We start from the raw sequence: 22,785 nt of genomic DNA, 5'->3' as shown, positions 1-22,785 counted from the left end.
TGAACCTGGAACTGCGATCGAGGGGAAAATATGATCAGAGTGTGGTTATGACTTGGCCGAGGATTCACAGCTGTTTAAGAGATAGTGTGTTCAGCTTGTTTTTTTGTAACGAAAAGCTCAAGGTATGCAGCTTGAGATTACCTTTTTTGTACTTCTCCATCTACTGTATGTGAAGACACTTTAATCACTTTTTATGTTCAATGGAAAAAACAAATAAGCATGCAAGTTAGAAACAACGTACAACATATGCTGTATATAGCTAGTCAAAATAGCTCTTTATGATCAGTTAGAGCTATGCTAAGCTAATAGCTTTAAAATAATTTATTGAAATTCATTATTATCATAATTTTAGCTTCTGTAAAATAATGTGACATGCTGTTAAAAATACATTAACATTTCTATTTTTTAAGAATATAAATTTGGTGTAGAATTTGCTTTGACAATTTCACAGTTGCTATTAAATTTCACAAATAATCGCAATGAAACTGCAAGTAATGCATTGACTTTGAAATTGAAAATGAAATTTTTAAGTAAAATGACTGAAATAGTAGTTTTGTCCATTAATCTGTGTTTTATTTACAATTTTGGAAAATGATTGGTTATGGTTTAGTTTGCCTCACTTTTGAACAGAGCATCCATCTCAAGTTATTCTGTGTTTAATTGTTTGATGTATAACTGGACTCATTCTTCCTAAACTCTCTCTCTCAAAAAAAAAGAAGGTACAAAAGCTGACAACTTAGTACCTAAAGGGTCCACATTAGTACCTTAAAGGTCCATATTAATATCTGAAGGGTACATATTAGTACCTGAAAGGTACCACCCCAGTGACACTTTTTTTTCCCGCTAGAATGAACTGTCGTCAGACCACCTGTGGACATACTGGTCTATCGTTTCCTAAAAGATGTAACTGTATGCTGTTACACATTTGGGCTTTTGGTTCTTTCTCTTTAAAAAAAAAAAAAAAAAAAAAAAAAAAAACTTTCTCTGTATCCTCTTCTCCCCTGACTGGCCTCTGCCTGTGTCCTGCACACTGCTGGGAAACATATTTTACTGTTTAACGGCTCCCAGTAGAGTGATAAGGTAACATTTGAGGCCTGCTTCAAGGCTTTGTAGCGGCTGCTGTTTGGAGTATTGCTCTGGAATGGGGCAAGCAATTCGGGGGTGTGGTGTATTGAAGCTTAAACCATTATTTGAATTTTTTCTTTTTGCCTTAGCACACTAATTTTATTCAAAGTGTGCATGGAATCTGTATACCAGTGCATAAAACAAAGCTTTTTCCCACTTCAGCCAAAGAGACTCTCTGTATTTCATGAAAATGTGAAATAAGATCTGGGGTGCATTAGATACTCCATTTTTTCTCCATTTGACAGTCAGTTGCTGTTTGTGCACTTTTTAAACAATTTGCATTTTCCATTATATTATTCCAGTCTGTATTTTCTTCTGAATCTTTCCAAAACTCTTTGCTGAATATCTAGGTTATACAGTCAGGAGGGATAACTTCTGACTCCAGACCTTGAAATATGGCTGGCTGTAACTTTCACTAGAACAGGGATGTCTAATCCTGCTCCTGGAGGGCTAACATCACGGTTGGAGTTCAGCTTCAGCCAGCTGCAGCACGCTTGTCTGAAAGTTTGTTGTAGTGAATCTGAGGACCTTGGGTGCATCTCAGTCATCTTAATAGAATTTGAGCTTGTGATTCAGTATATCATGTTCAGGAATCCGGGCACTGGTAAGGACTCACTGGTTTTTGTGATGCATTGTGGAAATTTTCAGGGAGTGAAAATTCCAGTGCACTAGAAGGATTTTGCAGTTGAGACCAACTCCTTGATCAGTGCCGTGACTAAACTAGGGAGCTGATTGAGACGCACCCCTTGATAAGCTGGTTCAGTTGGGTTTGTTATATTTGGATTGGCGCTAAACGCTGCAGGACAGAGGGCCTCCAGGAACTGGCTTGGACAACACTGCACTAGATCCCACATCTTACATTTTTTAACACAAAAACACATTATGTGTCAAATATTTTAGGTGTTGTAACACACTAAAAAATGCTGGGTTAAAAACAACCCAACTTGGGTTATTTGGCAACCCAGCTCAGGATAAATATTGGACAGAAAACATGCTGGGTTATTTTGACCCAGCTGGTTGGGTTAAACGTTTTTACCCACCATGCTGGGTTGTTTTAAGTCCTCTATTGTTTAAAAACCATAATATTGCTGGCTTAAAATGTGCTAGAAATTAAAAATCACACACAGAATTACTATAGGCAACAGCAATTATCAAAAGATGAACATTTATTATTAAGCAAGAACACCCATGGACAAAATACAAGACAAATTGAATTTATTTGAGTGAATACAGCAGAGTTTACAATATAAAAAAAAATAAGGGATATTTAAAAAGTACCATTTTTATTTGAGTGTATTCAACCATTCTCTGTAATCACTTTTTACCAAAATAGGGTTAATTCTCGTGCTGGTGTGTCTCCAAAAGCCGGTGAAGGGCTGCTGTTCAGACCGCAGCCTTGCGTTTCACTTGTAGCTGAAAGATGACATGACTGACTCCAAAACCTGCCCATAAACAAACAGTACTTAAATTAGAGAACATATTTTAACATCAAATTAAATTAAACTCAGTATTATAATGAAAAAAATCCATTTATTTTCAAAATGAAACTTAGGCTGCGTTTTACTCACCCCCGAGGCATTCTAGGTGTATATGACTTTCTTCTTTTAGATGAATCCAGACGGAGTTCTATAAAAAATTGTCTTTGATCTTTCAAGCGGTTTCATGGCACTCAACGGCTGTTGCATTTCTTCAGTCCAAAAGACGTGAAAAAAAGTCACCCTTCCATAAGAAAAAGTGTCTCACACGGCTCTGGGGGGTGAGCAAAGACCTCCTGTAGCGAATCAATGCATTTTTGTAAAAAAAAAAAAAAAAAATCCATATTCAAAACGCAATAATCACTTTAATCTAGCTTGCGCTCAGTGTTGTAAACTAAGCAGTTTCGGGAGCATGACGTATGGGGTCAGCGTTGTGCATGAAATTTAGTCAAGAGCAGTGAGAGGTTTTCTCTCTTTTGTTGTTTGATTAATATGAATGCAAGACAGCTGTAAATTTAGACTGCTGTCACTTTAAGAGCTGCCCGGATCCAATATACTGTTACACATGTGTTTGCTTTCTCAGCTGTTTGATTTCAAAAGACCTTAATTACTGTATTTATGAGGATACTTGCAAAGATGGGCATTTTGACACATACATGTGTGTGTATTTAACTATTCAAAGTCTATAAAGCAACAAAAATTCTGTTCAATACTCCCGCACTCTTTGAGGACTGTATTCCAAGTGTGTGCGCCTCTCTGACAGCGCTCAGAAACAATCTCTCAGACAGCACACACATATAGCTAAATGAGTTCTCTTCCGCTGCTGATTGCATTTCAACGGCTTAAAATCACTTGTTTGCACCACAAATCACCACAATGCTTGCAAAGTTTTCGTAACCACGTAGCACAACAACGTCACATGAGCTTGTAATTGCAATAGTGACAGTAGTCCAAAATCAGTTGACAAATTTCTTCCGGTTATTCGGGTCTACCAGTGTACTGCCCATCCCTACTGCCCTCCGTTTTTTACCAGTACATGTACACCACAAAAGAATATGATTAGTATCGCAGCAGGATAGTCAAACGCCACAGGTTGCTGTTCTAATTAAAGGAAGAGTATGAGAACCAGGTGAAGCTTTTCAGAATGCATTAGTTAATGGTGCAGTTTTAGATTTTTTATTTTGTCCTGTCCGTGTACATTTATAGACAACATTAAATGTATTAACATTATCACTGTTACAGCTGGCCATGTGAAAGTATCTGTCTGTCTGTCAGACAGCACTTGGGTACTGAAATTGAGTTAATACATGGTACTGCTTCTGCTGAAAGTATGAAATCATTGCTTCTTTAAAAAAAAGTATTAACTTGGTATTAACAGTAAGTACCAGTTCTTCTGACATCTGTAGCCTGGATTGTATTCAATTCCTGCCAGTTTGAATGTTCTCTATATTCTAAGCCTGAACAGACTTAATAGAGCGTGTAACTAATAAGTTTAGAGATTTTGAGTGGACTTGTGACGCACATGAAGAAAATCAAACCACAACAAGTAGCTGGTGGGGATTTTGATACCGATCTGTTGTTGGAAGTTTTTGGCCTCTTTTTCAATATTTAATATCCAGAATCTGAAATTAGCTCACTGTGCTGTACAAGGAGTTTTTTTCTTTGAAAAGAATGTGTCTGTTATGAATTAACACAGTACTCAGCAGACATTGTAAGACAGGGCAATCCCAACGGATGCTCAAGTATTCAAAGTAAATTTATATCTCCCTGTTTCAGTCAGTGTTTAGTCCAGAGCCATGCTAGTATATTATCTATGTTCTCAATAGTGAGGAAGAAGATGTGCCAGACGCTTAGAAAAACAACTCCTGTTCAGTGATGGAGAGTCATTGGATGGGACTCAGACTAGAAATAAGCTGAAAAGGGAGATGTGTTTGACCAGAGATGGATGTCAGTAGTGGGCCAACACATTTTTGACTTAATGTTGAACTAGGTCAGGTGTGTTTGAATGGTTTGTCTGACTATGTTTGAATGGGGTCACTGAATATCAGTGATCATGTATCAAGCGTGTCATGATGTACCGATTTTTTTGAGGGGACACCAGTGCTTTGTTATTTTAGTAATATTTATACATTATAATATTTTGAAATGGCTTTTATTTTTTTATTTTTAGTTTTCATTTATTTTAATTTAAATTGAGTCAGTTTATGCGGTTTTGTCATTTTTATTAGTTTTAGGTTTTTTTATATTTCTATTTAGCTTGAATTTATTTTTATTTCAGTTTTAGTGTGTTGTTTTAGTACTTCAGCTTAAACTAAAGTAGTTATTATTGAAATAGAAAAATTACAAAATGTTTTTTAGTGTTATTGCATTAAACATGTTACAATAAATGTTTAACACCATAATTTAACACATTCAGAATATAATATTACAGTTTCAAATCGTTTGCCAAAGAATGTCTAAAGTCAGTTATCATGTAATAAATTTCAGTTATTTATTATTATTGACCACACTATTTTTTAACAAATTTATACTGCCATCTTTTGGATAGAAGAGTCGATAATGGCTAAAAGATAACAAATAAAATTTTTATATACTATAATAAAATATATATATACACCAATCGCTTTAGTAAAAGCTTTAGTAAAATCACAATTTAAACATCATTTAATTAATATACAAAGCAAAATTTTATTTATATAGTATTGCAGTTAATATTTTTCTCGCACAATAAAAATTTATATTTATACATAAACAAAATATCTTGCTGTCTTCATATTTTAGAAAGTCAGTCCCTCATAATCATGATATTTGGAATTCCTTGGTATAAAGGTTGAAAACAATTGCCTTAGATGAGATAAGACCCTAGGCTAGGAAAAAACTGCAGACTTATTTTACATTATGAGAAAATCTGTGAAATTCTGACTTTAAATATTTGATTTCTGCCACAGCTTTTGAGAAAAACACCTCTTCTTACCTATATTAATCGTACAACTTTTTAAAAAAATATATAAAGTTGCATTTAAAATACATTTAGCTCCTAAACATGTGTTAGTTCTTAATCGTGAGATGTTTGCTGTATATAGAGGGATATCAGAGCTCTCCAGTGTGTACAAGGATTTATTGGTCATGCTTGCAGGAAGCATCATTTTGGTACCATAAAATGTCTTCCAGCGCCTTAAGCTCCTACAGATGTAGACCCTGTAATTTAATGTCGTCTGCATGTTAGCATTCTCCTCCACAGGCCACCCCGCTTGAATCGACTTTACACGCCAATCAAATCAAAGAAATCTGTGTGTTTATTTACCTTTGCCCTTCTTTGACTTTTTACCTATTTATGATGCATTATATCAGTATTGCATGGGGGGTCCGAGTCTGCGCGGGTCAGCAGAGGTATTCTGCGGTTTCTCTAGCAGTAGTTTACATTCTCAGCAGAGTCAGACAGTTCTCGCTTGAAGAATTCCTCGGGTTCGGCTTGTGCTCGGAGCTGTTTGGCCTTTGTGTCGAGGTGGGAGAAGGGATCTTATTTCCTTTCCCGAAATTTTTATGAAAAACAGACGGCCTCAGATATTTCACATCAGCACGGGTGCTGGTTATTTTTCTTGCCATTCCTCAGTCGTTAACGTAGGACGCTCTGTGAAATGTGACTCACTGTGGAGCAAAACAGTGCTTTTTGAATGGGACACAGAGCTATCTATCTATCTATCTATCTATCTGTCTATCTGTCTGTCTGTCTGTCTGTCTGTCTGTCTGTCTAGAAATGGCATATATCATTTTTATGTATAGACATCCAGTATATTTCTGATAAATGTCTCTGTAATGTCATTCAGGGAGACATCCAGCAGCTTCTTTTGGTGGCAGACGCTCGTGCAGCATATGACTACTGTGAACACTACAGCCCTGACTGTGAAACACCCCATCAAGAGACACCACAGGCCCAGGAACCTGAGGAAGAGGTCAGTACGTGTCTGGATCTGACCCAGATGAGTGTGTTGTGTGTGTCTGTGTGTGTGGTTGTGTGATGATGTATTAATGGATTATATACTGTCTACACCCACAGCTCCTGTCTGGGGCTTTCTTAGGCCTGGATTCAAGAACATTGCCAAATATCTGAATTATCCATCAGTGTTTAGTAGGGATATATAAGAGTAATCGCCTAGCTGGGTTTTTGTTCTGCAGCAAGTAGTTTTCTAGTAAAAACACTGTTCAAGCTCTTGAAATTGATTTCCTTTGGTGCTTTTGCCTCGTATCCAGAAAGACCCGAAGTATATACTTTTCCAATAAATGTCTTATCTAAATATCAGTGTTACAAATAAATGCATTAGGTGGCGCTGTGGATACTTGATGGCAAAATGAGGGAAGGTCTCCATATATTTACACATATGTATTCACATTTGTCATACTAATGTTATTTTTTTATAAGTTTAAGTTATCAATTAAAAAAAAAATATTATTAAACATTTAAATGTCCATCCCTATTATTCAGCCTATTAATTGTGGTACAGAACGTTTTATTAGAGCTGCAGGTCTGAACAAACTGTCCTTATGGAATCTATTGTGAATCACAAGTGTGATCTAGAGGGATTTAACTCTTCTGCTAATCCCAAATTGAAACAGTGCGGTTTGTCTGGTTTTTGATATGAAGCTTTTTCAGTGCGTCAATGTTTTCCAATAATATTTCATAGAATAACCAATGAGCTCACGGTGGAAACTATTTTTCCCCCTGCCACAGAGTCTGAGCCCACTTTTGAGTGGAGTGGAAATATATTTTTCTTTAATGACTCCTGCATGCTTGCTGGGAAAGCCTAGTTTCTCCCTCCACAGCTAACTCTGGAATACCTGGAAAAGTGAAGTTATGTCTCTCGGCTGTTAAAGAACTCCTGATTGTAACATGATGATAAATCACTGTAACGGCTGCTTGGGGTATTGAGAACTACACCACAACAGTGAATGGAAAATGTAGCTTCACGTATCGTAGAAGAAGCCAGAGCAAAACCAATGGAGAAATCAGCGAATTAATACAGAGAGGTAAAAACTAATTTAACAACTAGTCAGCTTTTTAAAAGCAGATGATATATAGCTTTATAATCCGTGTTAATTTACTAGTGCTGTAACTCAGTCCAGCATCAGCAGCCTAACATCTATATCTTTTAGAAAAAGCAGACAACTTTGGATGCAGGCCCGTTCTTTTCCCCTGCAAGGAGCTCCCCTGCGCCGTACCAAATGCTTTAAGACACGTGTGGGAAATGGGGACGCATTTTTAATGGCCCAGGACGATATTTATGCCTTTCATCCAGCTCGCTGGCTACAGCCATGGCAGGCTCCAAGCCTGGCAAGACCCTTTAATGCCGTAAACCGACTCGCAGCTGGATATTTCTTCCTTTTCGCTTCTCTTCTGCAGCCAGTGGAATGCAGCCAGTCCACCAGGCCTCAGTTCTTTTTTCTCTGTTATTTTTATTAGCTCAGCTGATGCATAGGGACTTAAATTCATCCCTTTCTGATGGACAAAGGCACATCACAGAATGCCTGTTAACTTGCTATACCACTACAATCTTCTGTACCTCACCTTATGCTCACGTATTTCAGTTAGAGAGGAAAACAAGCTAATAATTGGAAACGTATGTTTATGATTGCTTATTTGTCATAAACAATGTAAGTCATTTATTATTGGGAAGGACTTACTATAACAATAGCTCTTTGTTGAATTGTTAAACTGACTGCTATTGAACTGAAGTGCTTAAAAACTTTTAAAAACTGTTAGTGTGCAAGTGGCTTAGGAGTGTAACATTTAATTAGCACGCTTTATTAGAAGCATAATTATGCAATAAATGAATTATAAATTGCAAACTGCCTTGTGTAACATACACAGTGAATACCATGAGCTCTGTTTAACAAAACAAAACAAAAAAAAAAAACCGACAGGATTTTCACACTAATTGCTGAGTTCATTTTATATTGGCATTACTATATGTTCTGCATCAATGTCCCAGAATGTACTGTAATACCAACAATTTTTACATTCATTTGCAATATTGAACTATATTATTATTATTATTTATTTTTTTTGGTAATTATCAGTTATTCTCTTCTTTGGATTTTGAACATTTAACTACAGTATCAGTGGAATACAGGTGGAGCAGTGGAGTGTTTTACAGTGATATGGCAGGTGGCTCAAAATTGTGATATACGGTACATAAAATAGAGCATTAGCAGGCAGTCTTATTATATTATTTTAATACCCTTTAAGACACTTTTTTTAGCATTTTCACTATCACATACTCACATGATCTGGCATTTGAAGTGCATTTTCATGTTTTATAGAAGCTGAATTTTCTTGATTTTGTGTTTTCACTGGCGACAAGAATACTTTGTACTGTTCACTTATGTCTCTTTTTTCTAGTTATTAATGTTACTGTTACTCATTGCTTATTTGGGCACAGTGTTAATGCTTGTTTTTGTTAAAAAAAAAAAAAAAGATTACAGGTTTAATCTCCAGTAGGGATGGCACTGGATAGTTAAACTATAGTAAACTTCATTATTATATTTATGACATTCATGAGATTTGTATTCAGATCATGGAATTTAATGTGACTGGATACGTACAAACAGATTTCCACAGAAATTAATTCTACTTCTGTTTCATAAATGAGGCCCAGTTGGGCTCAAAGCACATATTTTGTGCTTTTGTACCATAAAATGTTTTGAATGAAAAACCATTTGTTAAATGATACAGTTAGATAAATAACTATGTGTAAAAATATGTCATGTAAATCATCAAATCAAACTAAGCCTTTTGACATTTTGATTTGATGGTCTAAATGGATGGGAAGGTCAAAGAAATTAAAGTTCTCAAATACTTACACTGCAAAAGAGTTTTGTAGTTCACTGATCACCCATCATGTCAACGGCATACCTAAGCACATTTCACATGATTTATATTCTTATATTTGTATTATATGTGATATTCTAATAATGTATGCTACAATGCATCTTCCACTTGGTACAGTGATGCCAAAAAGCAGTTGAACACTTACAAATTTAGCCACACTTAAAATGTTGCAATAATTAAAGTTCCCCATTATGGATTTTTGAAATTTACCTTTCATGCAGTGTGTAACACAGCTCTTAGTGAATGAAAACATCCTGCAAAATTTTACATTTGAAAGTGCACTGTGTATAAAGTTATTGTCTCTCAAAAGAGAGTCGACTCTGAATCATTGAAACGAGTCATTTTTTAAAACGAATCCCAAGCCGTTTCATGTTGATTTCATGTTGCATATTGCCCTCCAACTAGTTGGTATTTTTGCGTTGGTCTGAATAAAAATGCAAATTCATTCTTTGCCACTAGATGCCGCTTTTGGAGCGGTAAAAATAGCAGTTTCCCCGGTAACGCTGTACACAAAGCAGCACTGCTTACAAAAGCTGCTTTATCAGGCATTATGAAATGAAAATGAGACCAATCGGACCAATCACTGTAGATTAGCTTCAAGCAATGGAGGGGTTTGGAAAAATGTATCTTTAAACAAATCGTTTTAGAGTCGTTGAGCAAATAAGGTCAAAATAAATGCATATTATAAGACAATGAAAGTGTTTTTTGACCTTGCATGCACGTCAACCTGTTCCTGGGGATTCCCAAAACCAAAATATGAACCTTTAATTACCCATAATAGGGGCACTTTAACAAAATATCAAATCAAGTGGTGTTTATTAAATAGAAAAAAAGTGCAAACATTTTTCAAAAAAAAAAAAAAAAAAATGGGGGGGGGGGTATCAGATATTTAAAAAGTGTTCAAATGTGTTTTGAGGACTGTATAAGGGCTTTGAATTCAAGTATTTATTTCTAACATGCAACCATCTCTCTCTCTCAGTACAATACTGAATACACAGATTATAATGAGTTATATGACTACACAGAAGAAGGGACTGCCACTGAAAATCCCACAGTCAACGTCGGTACTGAGACCAAGGTAAACACTCTTGCTCATCTGTATGGCCTAGGTGCATGTTTTCTTCAGCCTGCCCACTTCCACACTGTGTGGTCTCTGATTTATTGCCCCAACTCTCACACTCCACTCTTCTGTTACTCTCTGTCACTTTGCCTTTTTGTCTCCTCATGTGCCATCACTTTCATTCAAATACAGGCTCCAAATGTAACTTTTTGCTAGATCTGCTAGATCAGATTTTGAGAAAATGTATTGACCATGCATGCAACTATATTTCATATTGTTTATCAAGAAATAATTCCACTGTCAAAGAGACTATATATATATATATAGAGAGATTTTTTTTCCCCCCATTTGTAGACAGTTTGATTTCTTTCAGAGTGATTTAAATCATCCACTATAATGTTAAAATATGTAATAAAGTTACCAGCCAGCTGTTATTCACTTGCCAAATCTAACTTTTACTTGCACTTGAACTGTTTATATTTCAAATTTGAACATAAACAGCTAAGAATAAGCAGTTGTTTTAAAATGAACAATAAATGAACATTCACATCTCAACATTAGGTAAATTTTTTTCTTCATTCTGAGTGATGTGAATCTCTTGTGTGATATAGCCCAGCACTGCTGACACTGGAGACTATTATATTGAGCAGGACTATGGCACTGAAGACACTTCTGTTTTCAATCCGGCCAGTGAGGTAAAGATCTGCATGCTCCTGATTTTTAAGTAGGTTACTATTTAAATAGCCTTCTTCTGGTATTATTTTGCACCTTAATTTTTTGTTAAATTTTAACAATTGCTATGTTTAGATCATGTTATTACTAAGCTATAAGAGAAAAGTAGAAAATCGTCCACATTTGAGGTGCAAGCTCTACTTGAGGTGGTTCACTGTGTTTTTTCTTTACCAAATGGTTGTATCTCAGTCTGATTTTTATGGGTAAAAGTCAAATAAAAACCACTTTTCCATGTAACAGTTTACCTTTAGCAGAAAGCAGTGAAATCATAGCATTTTCCTTATTTATGTTATTTCAATAGTTTGATGATTCTGTCACAGTTTGTTCTAAGACATCACACAAATGAAGTCTAAATGAAGAACATCCAGCTTTAACTGGAACAATATGTCTTGCATTTAGTGATGGCCAAATGTCTGCTTCAAATGATACACCTACATGGGCTGACGCGGCCTCATAAAGCACTCCTGTATACAACACAAAGGCTGGGATTAACTAGAGAAATCTTAAGTACTTTTGTTCACTGCATAAAGGCCCCTGGGTGAGGAAAGCTGTCAGACTCAGAGCCAAAATAGTTTTTCAGTAAAAGAAAAAAAAAATGCTGGAAGGCATCGGATGTACAAAATAAGACGAGAAACCAGTGCAGCATTATTACATGCAAGGTTGTTGTGGTTTGTCATTTTATGAACCAAAACAATTCAGATTTTTAGTTTCTATTCACTGCAGTGGTAAAATATTTAATGTTATAGTTGTTAGTCACATAAAGTTTCCCCAAAAAGTATTTGAACACTTTTTCACACTTTCAATATACAGTAAACAAAATGACATATAATTGTTTATATATGTAAAAATGTTTAATTATGTGTTGACATTCATATATTTTTAACAAAACAAATATTAATTATTATTATTGTAATAAATAAACAATATAAATAGATATGAATATTTTGTTTTTACTTAAATGTCACAAAATTAATTGACAAAGAAAGCAGTTTTTTTAATTAAATTAAATCTATTGTACATTTGTAAGGTCATATCATAAAATACACATATTACAGACATTAGACCAATTTCACACTGTCATGTCTTAAATGATCCCATTTAAAATTATGCTTTGCTAGTGCAATAGTATTTTCACCCTTAGAGCTCATTAGTTTGATTAGGTGTCTGCATTGACTAACCTCCCTGTTCCCTTCATTCGCTGACCTCCTTCCTTCCCGGGCTGAGCAGAATCCATCGCCAAAAGAGGAAATAGTAGACGACTACATTACAGGGACAGAAGAAGTTGGAGTGGATCCCACCGTTGCCACCAATGAGAATGTGGATATTGTGGAGTCCCAAAGCACTCCACAAGGTGCAGAAAACCAGGACTTTAAGGAATACGACATTAACGAATATGATGCAAAAGAGATAGACCCCAGCGTTTATGATGATTCGTTCTATGACTACAATACTAATGGAGCTAAACCCACCGGATCAACCTATGAGAGCGAGTTTGGACCGGGCCGACCTGCTGAAACGCAGGTCACAGAGAGCAATGTGAGTTGACTTCTCCATCTTTATGTTGGAAACAAGTCAATTGTGTGGCAAGAGAATGCCATGGATGTTTTTATTATTATTATTATTGCAACCACATAACTGTAATTCTAATGCTCCTAATTACTAGGAATAATGTCCATTTACCTTACTACGTTTCAGTATGTCTGCTGACACAGCAACACATGAAAGTCTCTCAATTGTAGGCATTTTGCTTGCGGTGTGTGGGAGACAGGAAATGAAATGTTAGCTGCGTGATTGCAGTGTTGATCTGTTATAACTTCACAGCTCAACACAAGTACTCGTTTACACAGACACTTACACACATGCACACACTGACCACAGTGGCTTTGCGCTTCTTTTCTTCATTCCTGGAGAGATATATCATCCAGGTCCACAAATACAACACACACTAATCGGCTGAATTTAATAGTTGTGTTAAACGACTGTATAAATATTGTCAAATGACTTTCCCTGTGGGTCTTATAAGTGGATGTTATAGGAAAAGATGGAGTTCTCACTTAATTTCTAATCATCCTCACAGTATTCACTGAGCGTATACACCACTTGGCTTTAAAGAGTTATACAGTCCATTTTGGGCATTAGCTGTAGTGCTTAATGTGCTGTTTTACAGTTGTTTGGTCTACAGGAGTAGTACTTCCTCTGTCATTAAATCTCAGTTTGTTTTGCCTCTGTTGTAGGTTGGTGGATATGGTGGTGAAAAGGGGCAAAAAGGTGAACCTGCAGTCATTGAGCCGGTAGGTAAACTCTGCGTGAAGCTTTTACAAGTACCAAATGAAATGCAACTCTATATATATATATTATACACTGTAAATATATACATATATATATATATATATATATATATATATATATATATATATATACACTTATTCTGCATAATAATATTTATTTGATCAAAAATACAATAAAAAGTAAAAAACAGTAATATTGTGAAATAGTATTACAATTTAAACTAACTGTTTTCTGTTTTAATATATTTTAAACTATTTTATTCCTTTGATGGCAAGGCTGAATTTTCAAGAGCCGTCAGTCTTTAGTGTCACATGTGAGAAATCAAATTCTAAAATGTTGATTTGGTGCTCAAGATTTATTTCTTATTAATAACAATTTTTTTCATTTGTTACATTTTTTAGCAATATAGAAGTCTTTACTATCACTTTTGATCAATGTAATGCATCCTGTATTTTGGAACTGTAATATGCCAGTGTAGTCATACCTCCCATCTACTTATTCTTTGTACAGATGTACAGGAAAGGGAAGATGGTAGCAGTCCAGGAAAAAAGATTCTTACATTAATGCTTTCAAATGTCAACGTATTATTCATCTGATTTTGACAGCAGTTGCAGTATTCGCTTTTCTTGAATAGTGAAAAAAGGCGATTGGTTCAGTTGGACTAAATGAACCACATCTTTTGGGTTCCTCTTCACTGTTCACTGATTTTCTTTTTATTTCCATACTGCTCATACTGTGAGATTTACGGCCTGCCCAGCATGCTACCAAACTCATGTTTTTCTTCCTCTCTCCCCTTCAATTCTTTTCAGGGGATGCTGGTAGAGGGACCCCCAGGACCACCAGGTCCCCCTGTGAGTATCACCTTGTTCCGCACTCTTTTCACACATGGCGAAACTCCACAGGAAAACTTAACTTTATGGAAAATGGCAGCATAGTGTGTTTCTGTCTATGTTACGTTGCCTTTGACGTTTCACATGTCCTTTTTTGTCAGGGTCTCCCAGGCACTGCAGGTACACAAGGCTCTCCAGGCCTCCATGGAGATCCTGGTGAGAGAGTAAGTTGACATTTCCCAAAAAATCATTCCTCATTTTGGTTACCTACTATCTCTTACTCCTGTTTGTGGTGTTAAAATATCTTATTCACATATATACACTAGTTATAGGTAACCGTATCCCTGTCAGAAGTTTCACAATCCTTTTCTCACTTTATTAGAGCAGTTAGACTTCCACATAAAGACAATGGTAAAGTTTACATTGTTTAAAGCATTGAGAGAATAAGCCAATGACAAGCAGCATGTCGTATGTAAACGAGCAGATGTGTGCATATTACAAAGACCTGAGAGGCCACGTTGAAACCAGATCTGCCTGTAAATCCTCACTCTAATAACACTTCCAGAGGAGCAGCAGAGCTTATAACCTCTCATACACATTAACACATACTTATTCTCCCATAGATTCTTATGTTTGGTGCTGTTCGCACCATTTTTCAGAATTGTAAATGCTCTCTGTTGATTACTGCACAGAGAAAAGCTGTCCACATATTAACGAACAGCTGGATTTTTTTCCTCTTTACGGTGGTGCAGCTTGGCCTCTTTTTCTTAACCTCCTGCAGTGCATTCTGGGAAATGGACAGCAATCCCACCATTATTGACCTGCGCCTCCCAGCACAAAGGGCTTTTTGTCTGTGAGGGGAAGCGATTTCCCACTGGCTTTGATCTCCATCAGTTCCTCCTCTTATGTAGCCGAAAATGCTTAATTAACAATGACGGCCACTTCCATCGATGGCCAGTACATCCTCGCTGATTTATATGCAGAAGCACATGTGTGCTAGGTGTCAGTGTATATGCTACATAGAAAGGACATTTGAACACACACACACATGCACTCACACAACTACACCGTCATATGGGAACAATTTGAAGTGAGCCGTCTACAAGAGGAGCGTGACATGCCTGCTAAAGAGATCTCTTCCCAAAACTACCCTAGCAGCATTCCATCATATGAGTCCTCCCTGCTTTTCTTGTGGGGTGTCAGATTCATTATGAGCACACACACAAATAAACAGCGCAATGAAAGGAACTATAAACAACACAAAACATATATAAACCTCAGTATAAATATAAAGCGAAATAAACCCAAGTGTATTATTATGGGATAATGACGGGGCTTTAGCACATTAGCTATTTTTGATTTCGGGCGTATGGAACGCCGCGGAAATCTTCTGCAGTTTAGGTGCAATTTGCGAAAGCGCCGCAGCATTTTTCTCTAAACTGTTTAGTCAAGCTTTTGTTTTTGTGAACTGTTTAGGGATTTTGAGTTGATTTAGGTGACCTAACCGACAATTTAAAATGATCCTACAGTATTTTCCCTGTATTTTAAGCTTTAAAGAAACAACCTCTCTTTCCATGCCTATAGTTGTCTTTTTTTTTTCTACAGCCATTTACACATTCATTTCCCACACACTTTATGGCTCATTTCCTTCTGTTTCCCCTCCCTCTTTTCTCCTTCTCTCTTCTTCTCTCAGGGCCCTGCTGGTCGTCCTGGTTTGCCAGGCGCAGATGGAGCTCCGGGGCCCTCTGGCACCATCCTCATGTTGCCGGTAAGCTCGTCCAACCCTTACATTTCCAATGATTCTGATTAAGGACAAGATTTTCCAGCCCGCAATCTTAGAGAAACCACTGAACTTATCTCAAAATCAGCTGCAACTTCCTCTAACATTGGACAAATTACTATCATTGTAAATGTCCAAGCAGGTTATGAATTGTTACAGCTGTGAAAAGCCCTAACCCCACCCCGTAAGCCTACTGAACTCACGCTACACCCAAAAGTCTGCATTAACTCTACACAAACTGGCACTTTGCAACCCAGATGCAAAGCCATAATGACAAGACCGTTGAGGCCACTTTATGTTGTAGTGACTCCAGTGGCCCCTCTAAATTCCAGCATGCAGTAAAAGTACTGAAATAAACTTGCGATTTCTGTGTTTGTGAATGTTTCTCTGACAGTTCCGCGCTGGTGGAGAAGCTCACAAAGGTCCGGTGGTGACAGCACAAGAAGCTCAGGCCCAAGCCATCCTTGCCCAGGCTCGGGTGTGTACCCTTGTTTCATGATTTTTTTTGTTTTGTTTTGTTGGGGTTTTTTTTGGCTGAAATGAGTGTGTTAGGTGCAGGGAATGTATATGAGCAAGTTTAAAGGGACTGTTAAAACTAAGTCAGGTTTATAGTTCTCATAAGACTGTATGCTACATGGAAATGTACAAGTTGCCAGTAACACAACTTATGTACTCTACTGCAGTTAATGTCAGGTTTGCAAACTTTACTTTGTCGCTGCAGTTGACTATGAGGGGAGCACCTGGCCCAATGGGATTGACAGGACGTTCTGGCCCTGTGGTGAGTGTCCTATTTCTAAGTGACATTTAACAATGACTATATAATTTAAGGAAAACATTAAACAAAATGATTCCTTTTCAACAAAATAAAACTATGTTCTATTACTACTGTACCACTTTCACGTCATATGTTGTATATATTTTACAAGCTTTTTACACAACATTTGCTGGGTAAGTGTTGGTTACGAAAATAGAAATAGAGATATATTTATATAAAGCAGTATATATCTATAAAAAAATGTATGAAATAAATGTAATGAATAGGTGACGTTAGATTTTAAAAATTCTTTAAACAGTTGCCAATGGTTCTGTGACAGTATGCCTTTTTCGTACTTAAAAAAAAAAAAAACATGAATAATTTTCAATGTAAATTAATTAAATGTAATTTAATAAACAGTTTTACAAACCTAAATATATTGCACAAAATGAAATTAAGTTGTGAACATAAGTTCAGGCATTGTGATATTTGTTCTATTTAAATGCATTTAATTCATTTTTATTATTATCGTTATTGTTATTATTATTATTATTATTATTATTATTATGTAGATGAGGGGCACAGAAGAGCATATAAAATAAACACGATCTAAAAGCATGCAAGATTTACCTTCGTGAATGTCTCTTTTCTTTTCCCATGTCTTCGTTTCAAACCCAACTTCCTCCAGTTGACATCACACAAACACTGATAGGAACATGTGTTACTTTCATCTCGCTGTGATTTATGACCAGAAAATGAACAGTTCTTCTGTGCTGATGTGCTTTCAGGCTGTCTGCTGTTTGCTTTCACGTTCTCTTCTCAGATTTCTTTTGTCACATTTGTGTTTCTGTATTTCATCCTCTTGAGATGAATAATACTAAGAATGCCACTAGAATTTCTCTCATTCTTTTCCACAGCTGCCTCCAAATCAAATGCCCTTTAAAAGCAATGGCAGAGGAATGTGTTTGGGTAGCCAGTGTGTGACCCAAAGACAGCTCCACGCATGTGAATTTGGTGTTTAGAGAGGTGTGTGAGATGTAAAATTCATCTGTGTATGTATGTGTGTGTTTCAGGGTGGTCCTGGTGCACCTGGTGCTAAAGGGGAAAGTGGAGATCCTGGCCCACAGGTGACTATGTCTCTTTTTAACAACCTGTTTAACAACAGCTGCAATCCTAATTAGAACAACAATATGAGTATTCCTGGGACTCAGTATCTGATCACTAGTCCTAGTATTTTCCTAGTATTTTTAAAATAAATTCATATTATTATTAATCAATAATGCAATAAAACTGTGACAGTAAAGACATTTTATAATGCAACAAAATATTTTAGCTTTATTTTTTTTCTTCAAATAATCCTGAAAGTATAATTATTTTCAAATATTTCAAATGTTTATTGAGCTGCAAATCAGCATATTAGAATGTTTTCTGAAGGATCATGTGACACTGAACTCCCAAACTTTTTGACCCCAAACTCTATGTACTGTTATATACTGTCACCTTGAGTTGAGATACTGCACTTTTCATAATCACATAATCACACTACTTTTCTATTCATTTAATGTGTGAAGCCCGCAGAGTTAAGATACTGTAAGAAGATGTATTTTAATGCCATGGTTCTGTCATCATACTTTTCATTTTCGGGTGATCAGTCCCTTTAGGGTGCATTGCATTTGATGAAATATTGTAGTTAAAGATGTGCATCATGCTTATAAGTGACTATGTTTTCTTTAGGGCCATCCCGAAAAAAAAAAAAAAATGTTTCTAAAAATGCTGACAAAAAAAAAAAAAAAACCCTCAAAGGTGAATCCAGTTGTAGTCCTTATCTGTTGTAGATTAATTAACCGAATTAGGGTGTTACGTCAGAGTTTTGCTCTGCCTCGGAGCCCACAGGTGCAGCCGCCATAAACTTAAACGCTGTCATAACAATTTGCATGCTTCTTTACATGGTATAGCTTATATGCAATTGAATGTAAAATATGCTTAGGGGTAAACACTCGTCCGCAATAAAATAGCACTTTCTAATGTAAAAAACATGCGCTTCTACTCTGGAGCAGAGAGAGTCAGCTACGGTGAGGAAGAACTATTAGGCTTTAAGTGTTACGTCATAAAAAGTAACAATTTAACAATTGCTTTTACTTAATTTTCAACACTGCTTTGTCATTTAGCAGTACACTTTCATTACAGAATGTTGTGTGTTTTTAGGACCAAGAGGACTTCAGGGCCCTACTGGATCACCTGGAAAAGCAGGCAAGAGGGTAAGAATAGGAAAAATCTGCTCATGCTGTGAATTGGTAGTGTTTGATTGTAGCATGACATTGAAAAAGCAAAAAAAGGTGACATACATAATACATCTGCAACACTGCTACTGAAGTACTCAGGCAAAGTGAAGCTGAAAGGCTCTACGCAAGAAGCCCACTGTTCACTCTCCAACCGCGCACCAGATTTTCCGTGAAACTGTCTGTGTCTATTAGCCTTGACCTTCATTTACCTGGTTCAGCTTAACTGAATAACATATGTCTGTTGGATTCACATTCACATCTGCCCGGTTTAATGCCAAACGTTTCTCAGATTCTCCTTTGACACAGTTTATTCACAGTTTTGTTATAAATTGCCACAATAACTAAATCCCCAAACGTGCTGTAGACTCAACACACCTTATTTAGGTTTTGTGTACTCGCTCGCTTCACATCATCTCCTGTCTCACATTAATTCTGCAGTTGTTGAAAACATATGTTAAGCACATTAACCTGCAGCATCAGGCTAATGATGTGACCTGGTTTTACAGGGCCGAAATGGAGCCGACGGAGCCAGAGGAATTCCTGGAGAATCAGGAGCCAAGGTAAAATCACCTCTGACTCAAAACCTCTACTTAAAACACAGTTACCACTGACTAAGGTTTCAGAATTGCTTCTTTTGTATTGAAAACTGGGAGTGGGAGTGTTTGTTACTGTGTGTCTTGGTCATATAATTACTGATTTAGAATTAATGAGTTAATCTCTACTAGCTAAAATAATCATTTAAATTAAAAGTTGTTATAACATTGCTAATGTTAGATGGAATTATAACAATAATTATTAGATTATCAGACTAATGATTTTGTTTGATTTAGTAACAAGGAAATGAGGAAATTTTAGGTTCCAATTCTCACTATTAACAAACCATTAACTACAACATTTGCCTCAATAAACTCCTAATTTGCTGCTCATTAATAGTTAATAAGGTGGTTGTTAAGTTTAGTTGTTGGGTCAGATTAGGGATTTAGAATATGGTCATGCAGAATATGTGCTTTATAAGTACTAATAAACAGCCAATATGTTAATAATAGGCATGCTAATAAGCAACTAGTTAATAGTGAGAATTAATCCCTACACTAAAGTGTTACAAAATAAAAACATTGGTTTGATTATTTGCAGTTCAGGCCTAAATAATTGCTGTAAGGCCATTTTATCCTCAGAAATATAAAAAATAAGATGACTAAAGATGGCATGAAATGTTTTTTAAATATACCAAATTTTTCAACATTAATTTGAAAATGTATTGTGTAAATATATTTATAATAAATAGCATTTGTGATTAAAAAATTACATTTTTATGTCAAATTAATTGCTTTGCAATTATTTTGTTAGATTTTAATTTTTTATCAATATACGGCCCTATTTTGATTGAAATACATGCGCAGAAATAAGTAACAATTAGGCACTTAGGTTTTAACTTTGACGGCCCTATTTTTATTCTCGTTGTAATTACCGTCTAACAGGGGGACCGAGGATTTGATGGACTTCCTGGTCTTCCTGGTGAGAAAGGACACAGGGTAAGTGCTGAGCTATTCTTAAGAAAACTCATACATAGCTTCCTTTCATTGTTGTAATACTTGAAATGAATTGAATTGTTCTAGACAGCAGAACGCAAGCCTGACCACCACCTGTGAGAAAAATGTATTTTTAATGTTCAATTATCAAACTTCCAGCTTGTCTCGAACAGCGCTTTATGATTATGGGAACAATTCTTGCCTGGTTTCATTTTATTCCTCTCTCAGCAGCAGTTTTCCTACAGAAATCTCCTAATATTGCGCTAACTCGATTTGAAAAGCTTCTCGACGGCTCCTGCCAAGACCGAGTGCATTTTTATAATGTTCCATGTCTGCCGCTGTACGTTTTGTTTAACGTGCTGACAGTCAAAGTGGCAGGAGAAGTTGACTTCATTATAGTGGCACTGGGGGTTGTTTGGCGTGCTTGCGTTCCTCTGGCAAATGAAAGCTGCCCTCGCTAGGCACAGCAGAGTGTGGCTTGCTTGGCCTGGGCTAGTATAGTGAAAGAGGCCTGTAGATCACAGGGAGCTGTGTATATTTCCAGCCAAAGTGCTGTCCTCCTAATCCTGCCCTGGGTAATTACAGGCCCCGTTATGTTATAGCCTCTTCTTATAGGGATGCAGTTTTATAAATAGTGGTCCTGGGCCCTAAAAATGCATGGAGCCAAAAGCAGACAGGCAGGCAGGGACAGTAATAATACATTTACTCTTTTTCTCTCTCTGTCATTTAATCTCTTTCGTTTCCTTTTAGGGTGAGGCAGGTCCTATCGGACCACCAGGCCCTCCAGGAGAGGATGGACCGAGGGTGTGTTTGTCTAAGTGACACATTAATTTCTTATTTTGATTCATTTGTACTTGCATATGTGTGTGCAGACACGTTGGCAAGTGTGTTTGTGCTCTTGTCTGCAGGGCGAGGATGGTGAGATTGGACAGAGAGGAATGCCAGGAGAAAGTGTAAGCATCTCCATCTCTGTTTACATTTTATATTCTCTTGTCATATTTTCCCTTGAAAATACATTTTTTATGTGAATTGTTCACAGCTTAATAGACATTGTTTGAAACTTTAACCCTCTTTTGCATCACGGTGTGGGCACAGACTTATGAAATATGACTGCTTTCCAATAACTAGAATCCCTTTGAAGTCGGTTTGACCCTGGCAAAAGATAAAGAAAAAAAAAAGAAAAAAAGAATAAAAAATCCTAATTATGCTAACATTCAAAAGTCTGGGGTCAGTTAGAAAAAACAAAAAAAAGTGACATTAATATTTGTAGATTTTTATTTTTATTATTACTTTTTATTCAGAAAGAATGCTGGAGGAAAAAAAAAACTGTATCACAGTTTCCACAAAAATATCAAGTAGCACAACTGTTTTCAACTTTAATTAATTTATAATAAAACTGTTTTTGAGCACGAAATCAGCATACTAGAATGATTTCTGGAGAATCATGTGACACTGAAGACTGGAGTGAGGGCTGCTGAAAATTCATGTTTGCCATCATGGCAATAAATTCTATATTAAAATAGAAATAATTTATTTTAATTCGGAATAAAATTTCAAATATTACTCTTTTACTGTATTTTGATCAAATAAATGCAGACCTAGTTAGTGTAAGAGATTTCTTTAAAAAAAAATAATAATACCAATTGTGTATTTTTAAATCATGAAGTGTCTAAGACCACAAGTAATGTGACCTTTTCATGTAAGGTATGTATTATCAAGTTAAAATTTTGTATATAACCTAATTAGGAAAATTGAAGTATCAAGTTAACAATGGTAAGCATGTTTTTGAGTTATTCAAATGTGCCTCGGGGCTCTCAGGACAGAACGTGAGGGTTATTAACTTCACTTTATGCCTAAAAGACCATGACTGCCCACTATAATCACTCTTCACGGCCCACCCTGCTCTTTCCACCTCAAATCTCAATATTTGTTGCTCATTGAGGTAATGGCTCTGTATAGGAAAGGAGCGCTGCAGTTTTCTATTTTCTCCAGCTCTCTTTCTTTCTCTGTTTCTCACGACGCACTAATAGTCTCACATATTTT

General features: G+C 36.3%; 1 pseudogene; it reads left to right on the top strand.

Moving 5' to 3' along the window:
* The window catches only part of LOC109089636, a 73,193-nt pseudogene that overhangs the window by 12,797 nt on the left and 37,611 nt on the right, over positions 1 to 22,785 (top strand).

The sequence above is a fragment of the Cyprinus carpio genome, chromosome B2 (assembly GCF_018340385.1).
Source record: "Cyprinus carpio isolate SPL01 chromosome B2, ASM1834038v1, whole genome shotgun sequence".
Taxonomy (NCBI): domain Eukaryota; kingdom Metazoa; phylum Chordata; class Actinopteri; order Cypriniformes; family Cyprinidae; genus Cyprinus; species Cyprinus carpio.
The sequence above is the reverse complement of the archived record's forward strand: the minus strand, read 5'-3'. Positions and strand labels throughout refer to the sequence as shown.